Source organism: Trachemys scripta, chromosome 7, assembly GCF_013100865.1.
Source record: "Trachemys scripta elegans isolate TJP31775 chromosome 7, CAS_Tse_1.0, whole genome shotgun sequence".
NCBI lineage: Eukaryota > Metazoa > Chordata > Testudines > Emydidae > Trachemys > Trachemys scripta.
Genome location: NC_048304.1, coordinates 77,256,420 through 77,262,658, shown reverse-complemented (window position 1 = coordinate 77,262,658; position 6,239 = coordinate 77,256,420).

The following is a 6,239-nucleotide window of genomic DNA, read 5'->3' as shown; positions in this document are numbered from 1 at the left end:
AAGCCACGTGGTAGTGCAAAGGATGCAGCTGCTGCATAGGCATTATTTTATGCATGTCTGGATATGGTTGAAATGGTAAAGACAAGGCAGGAACTGGAGCTTGAAAAAAAGCAGTTACAACAGTGTTTGAACAAATGTGAGACAGACGGGTGTGAATTGATAGGAAAAGCTCAGAATGGTGACTGTACTTAGAGATATATAAGAGGAGAGAGACAAGGCAAGTAGGAATGCAAAACAGTATAGAAAAGAGTTAACACACACAAAAGTTCTGTTAGAAGAAGGAAGAGCAGCAACTTGCTTCTTGGCAGAAGAGAACAGGACAGCAAAGGCAGCAGCAGACCATCAGGAGCGTGAGGCAAAGATTAGTAAATTGCGTGCCCAACTTAGTGCCCATAAGGGGGTGGTAGCAGCTGTAAGGTTAAGAGAGGTTTGTGATTTGGAGCCCCCTGGGAAAATAAAGATACCCCCTGATGCTGTCCCCAAAAACCCATTCAACCCCGATTGGCCACACATGTATACTCTTGCCCTGTTTCCACAAGGGAGGTTAAACACATAGTTGCAGGAGCCGATCTTCCCACAACAGAGCTAGTCACGGACGTAGTAAGGTGGTCTCCTAGTCAAGCCAAGACTATTGCTGAGAGACTGGGGCCACTGAACCATGACACAGCCATTGCATGGCTGGCCCGTGTTTGGCAAATGTACCCCTCTGCTGATGGCATGGACGTAACCCAATTGGCTTAGTTATGTGCCTCTCCTTGTGATGCAGATGCTCTAGACTGGGAGCGGACTGCCACTGGACCCCGGGAATGGATGATAAGTGCTTTTAAAATATTACTGCCTGTGTCTTCCCTTAAGAAACTGTATATAATGGAAGAGCAGAAACCAGGAGAGGCCTCAGAAGCTTACCTAATTCAGAAAAAAAATGCTGGCAGCTCTCTCTGATTCATTACCCCAGACGGAAGAGAATGGGATTATCACTTTCCAGTATCAGGGACATGAATTAGTACAGAGCACTTATGCAGGACTAAATTCTCAGACAAAATTGACCATGGGGACTGTGGATTTAGAACACCTAACCTGGAGTGAACTCGTGGCAAAAATCAAACAGGCAGGAGATTTGCTGCGAGAAACTGGTGTCTTAAAAAGACAAGTCAGCAAAAAGACTTACCTCAGAGCCCGTGCAGGCTATCACATTTACAAATAATGGTCCTCACTCTGCCAGGCACCCTCACAATCCTAATTCCCCTACCTCCCACAACTCTGAGAGCACCGACCCAAGAAGACCCTTAGGAACATGATTTGGAAGGAGCTGGTGAATTTAGGGGAGGATATGGGAAAATACAATCGCCAGCCCCTCAGCATCCTGATTAATGCTTTGTCTCAGGTCATGCGGAAAACTGAGTTAATGCAGGGAGCTCCCCCACAATCCATTGCCCCGGTACGGAGTGCATCCCCCACACCCACACCCTGTGAAAGCCAGATCCCTGACCCTTTTCTGACAGGAGGCGCTGGGAGTCTGCTGATCAGTAGGAGTGCCCAGTTCCCCACGGGCCTCCCCAGCTGATTGCAAGACATCAATACGACGTATGGAGGAGAGCTACTCTGAGGGCTACAGTGGGGAACCCAGGGATGTTAGCCCAGTTGTAGTGGACAGGATCTCTGAAGGGAGACCCACCACTAAACAGGTTCAGCTCAGCAGGTATGAGGGAGAAACTGTCTCCCATGGTTTGTCTCTTGGGAGTGGCAATTTGCCACACTCTCTAGTCCGACCTTAGATCCCCCAGAGCAGCTGGCAGAGGCAGATCCATTGCGTGCACCATTACCGAGAGGCACGACCCCAAGACCTCAAGCGGCACAGTCTACCTCTCAAGAAGCGACAGCCTTGACAGGCCCCAACATGGCCCAGGACTATGGGGGACTACAAGAAGGTCAGGACGATGGCAACCAGCCACAGCACAGGTCCTCGTCCTCCCCAGATGAAGCAGTGGTGATGAAGCAGTGGTTGGTACATCTGTATCAGGTCCCCCACCTATCAACCATAGAGCCCATCAAGAACTTCTCCGCTGAATTGCCCTTAATAGGGGCCTTCAGGTGGAAGAGGCCATTGAGCCTGAGGATCCGATGGTTGATATCTGGCTCCGGAAGGTCCCTCAAGGGTAGCATTGCCACTGATCAAGACTATCCAGATTATCTCTAAGACAATCTGGCAAACCCCGGCTTCTATTACCCCAATGGCTAGGGGAGTGGAGAGAAAATACGTAGGGCTATGAATTCTTGTTCTTCCACCCTCCACCCTGCTTCCTGGTCATGTCAGCCATAAATGAAAAAGAACGCCAGGGTCAGCAGGCCTTGGCACCAAAATCCAAAGAGGCCAAACGATTGGACCTCTTTGGCAGGAAGGTCTACTCGTCGGGAGGCCTGCAACTCAGGATAGCCAACCAACAGGCCATTCTTAACAGACAACTTCAACTCTTGGAATGTCATGTCCAAGTTTAAGGATCGCCTGCTACAGGATTCACATGCAGAGTTTTCTGTGCTAATTGAGGAAGGAAAAGCAGTAGCCAAAACCTCTCTGCAAGTCTCCCTCAATTCAGCTGACTCTGCGGCCAGAATCATATCATCAGGAGTGATTATGAGGCGTTCAGCATGGCTACAGACATCAGGCCTCCCTCCCGAGGTCCAAATCACTTTTCAAGACCTCCCCTTCGAAGGCTCTGGCCTCTTTTTGGAGCAAACGGACTCCAGGCTGCATAGCCTGAAGGATTCCAGGGCTACAATGAAATCCCTGGGGATGCATACACCAGCAACCCAGAGGAAGCCCTTCAAGCCTCAACCTCCACAGCAGAGGCAATATCAACCTCGCCCTAGACAAGACTCCTACCACAGGCGAGGCAGAAATAATAGATGCAGACCGTCGAACAACGCGTCTAACCAAAGCCCAAATAAGCCCCAGCCAGGAAACAAGCAAGGGTTTTGAAGGCACTGTGGCAGGGCGACAACTCACTGGTGGGGTGCCTCCTGCTGGTTGTCCAGGGAATTAGCTCTTTTTCAGCTTCGGAGTGCCCTCTGCCGGCTGATGCCTCGCCTGCTGTTGGCCCCCGTGTCCATCCCGGACCCATTGCCCTTGTATACCAGGGTTCTGCCCCCAGCAGTAACCTCTTCGTCTCTGGGTCTCCCCACCCAGGGGAACCCCCAACCCGCTATCCTCCCCTTGCCTTAGTGGCTACTGCCAGTCCCCATTTAGCCCCCGCTCCCTGGGACAGACTGCAGTCTGTAACCCACTTATCATCGGCAAGGGGGGTTGGACCAGCTGCCTCTGCCTATATCTGGGCTGCCCCTCTGCAGCCCTAGTACTCTTTTTGTGGGATCTCCTGGGGCTTAGCTAGGCTGGAGCTCCCCAGCTCCCTCTGCCCTTCCCCAGCACTGCTCCACCTCAGGTACCCGTCTCAGCTTCCCAAGCAGCCAGGTCATTCTCTCTCAATGAAGCGAGAGAGAGAGAGTCTCTTTTGAGCTCTTGGCTGACAGCCCTTTTATAGGGCCAGCTGTGACCTGATTGGGGCGTGGCCCCAGCTGTGGCTCTTTCCTCATCAGCCCAGATTTTCCCCACCACAGCCCTCTCCCATGGCTGTTTTAAGTCCTTCAGGGCAGGAGCGGGGTGACCACCCCGCAACAGCATGCACAAAGGCAGCCTACCAATCCAGTCCCAGGATCCCTTCCCACAGTTTTTAAACCAGCTATCCCACTTCTACTGTGCGTGGTCCTGTATAATATCGGACTGCTGGGTCCTACGCACGGTACAGGTGAGATACTCCCTCCAGTTCTCCTCCTTCCCTCCCTCCCACCCTCCTTTCACATCCTCCTTCAGGGACCGCTCTCATGAACAACTCCTTATGCAGGAGGTACTATTGCTCATCGATATAGGGGCAGTAGAAAAGGTTCTCCAGGAGCTAAGGGGAAAGGGATTTTACTCCCGTTATTTCCTAATCCCCAAGGCAAAGGGGGGTCTATGACCCATTCTAGACCTTCGCAGACTCAACAAATTAATAGTCAAGCTCAGGTTCCGCATGGTCTCCCTAAGCACTATCATCCCGTTACTGGGTCCAGGAGATTGGTACGCTGCCCTTGATATGAAGGATGCCTATTTCCACATTGCCATCCATCTGGTACACAAATGCTTCCTACGGTTTGTGATAAACTGCAAGCATCACCAGTTCATGGTGCTCCCATTCGGCCTTTCCAGAGCCCCCGTATGTTCACCAAGTGCACGGCGGTGGTGGCGGCTTTTTTGCGCAAAAGACAGGTTCAAGTGTGTACCCGTACCTCGATGATTGGCTGCTGACAGGACGCTCCAAAGAACAGGTGCAGTCCCACGTTACACTGGTCAGGGACACCTTTCACAGCCTGGGGCTCCTTCTCAACATAAGCAAGTTGTCACTCATACCGACCCAAAGGATAGAATTCATAGGGGCGGTCCTGGACTCAGTACAGGCAAAGGCAAGCCTCCCAGAACCCAGGTTACAGGCCATAGAACAAATTTTCAAGACGATATTGTATACCCCATCACAACTGTCAGGGGTTTCCTGATGTTAATAGGACATATGGCAGCCTGTACTTACGTAGTCAAGCATGCCAGACTGAGGCTCAGGCCCCTACAAGCATGGCTTGCATCATGTTACTGCCTGCCACAAGACATCCTGGACATGATAGTAACGGTACCCAGGCAAGTCTTAGAGTCTCTGCGTTGGTGGCTGGACCAACCAGTAGTCTGTGCGGGAGTCCCCTTTGCCACAACCCAACCTTCACTGACGCTAGTAACAGACACGTCAGATCTGAGTTGGGGTGCACACCTAGGGGATCTGAGAACACAAGATCTCTGGTCACAGGACGAGATACCCCTCCATATCAATCCGAAGGAGCTCAGAGCGGTTTGTCTGGCCTGTCAAACCTTTCACGCCACTTTGCAAGGTCACAGCGTGACAGTCTTGACAGACAACACCACCGCCATGTTCTACATAAACAAACGGGTGGAGCTCACTCCTCATTCCTCTGCCGCAAGGCTCTTCTCCTCTGGGATTTCTGTATAGCCCGGTTCATACAGCTGGAAGCATCCTACCTCCCTGGGGTAAGAAATGAGCTGGCCGATCGCCTCAGCAGGTCCTTCCAAGCTCATGAGTGGTCAGTCCGATCAGATGTCCTGCAGTCAGTTTTCCAAAAGTGGGGTTATCCCCAAGTCAATCTATTCACTACCAAGGACAACAAACAGTCCCCTCAGTTCTGCTCATTTCAAAACCACAGCCCAGACTCCATCTCCAACGCGTTCTTAATGCAGTGGGGTGAGGGTCTGAAGTATGCTTTCCCTCCAATCCCGCTGATCCACCGGGTCCTGCTCAAGATATGCAGGGACAGAGCAATGGTGATCCTGCTTGCCTGGATCTGGCCACGTCAGCATTGATACACAACGCTCCTCAAACTATCAGTAGAGGCCCCAATAGCCCTACCCCTGTATCAGGACTTGATCACTCAGGACCACAGGCACATCCTCCACCCAAACCTACAGTCCCTGCACCTCATGGCTTGGAAGTTCCATTGCTAAACTCGATGGAGAGCCAGTGCTCTCAACCAGTGAGATAAATACTTCTTGGCAGCAGGAAACCTTCCACTAGGTGAACTTACTTGGCCAAGTGGAAAAGGTTCTCCTGCTGGTGTGAACCCAGATGTCTGTTACCGCTCCAGGTATCTATCCCAGTTATTCTGGACTACCTGCTTCACCTCAAGTAACAAGGCCTATCACTTTCATCCATCAGAGTACACCTGATGGCTATCTCAGCTTTCCATCCAGGAGAATCTGGGTGCTCGGTGTTTTCAAATCCCATGGTGGTGTGTTTCCTCAAAGGATTAGAGAGGGTGTACCCTTACTCTCGACCACCACTACCAACCTGGAATCTGAACCTGGTCCTCTCCAAGCTCATGAGCCCACCGTTCGAGCCCCTGGCCACTTTTTCCCTCCTCTACCTTTCATGGAAGGTAGCGTTCTTGGTGGCCATTACATCGGCGAGGAGAGTGTCTGAACTAAACGCTCTCACCTCCAAACCCCCTTATATGGTGTTTCATACGGGCAAGGTGCAACTTAGACTGCACCCTAGATTCCTTCCCAAGGTGGTCTCCCAGTTCCACATGGGACAGGACATTTGTCTGCCTGTGCTTTTTCCAAAGCCTCACACAAGCCTGCAGCAGCAGAG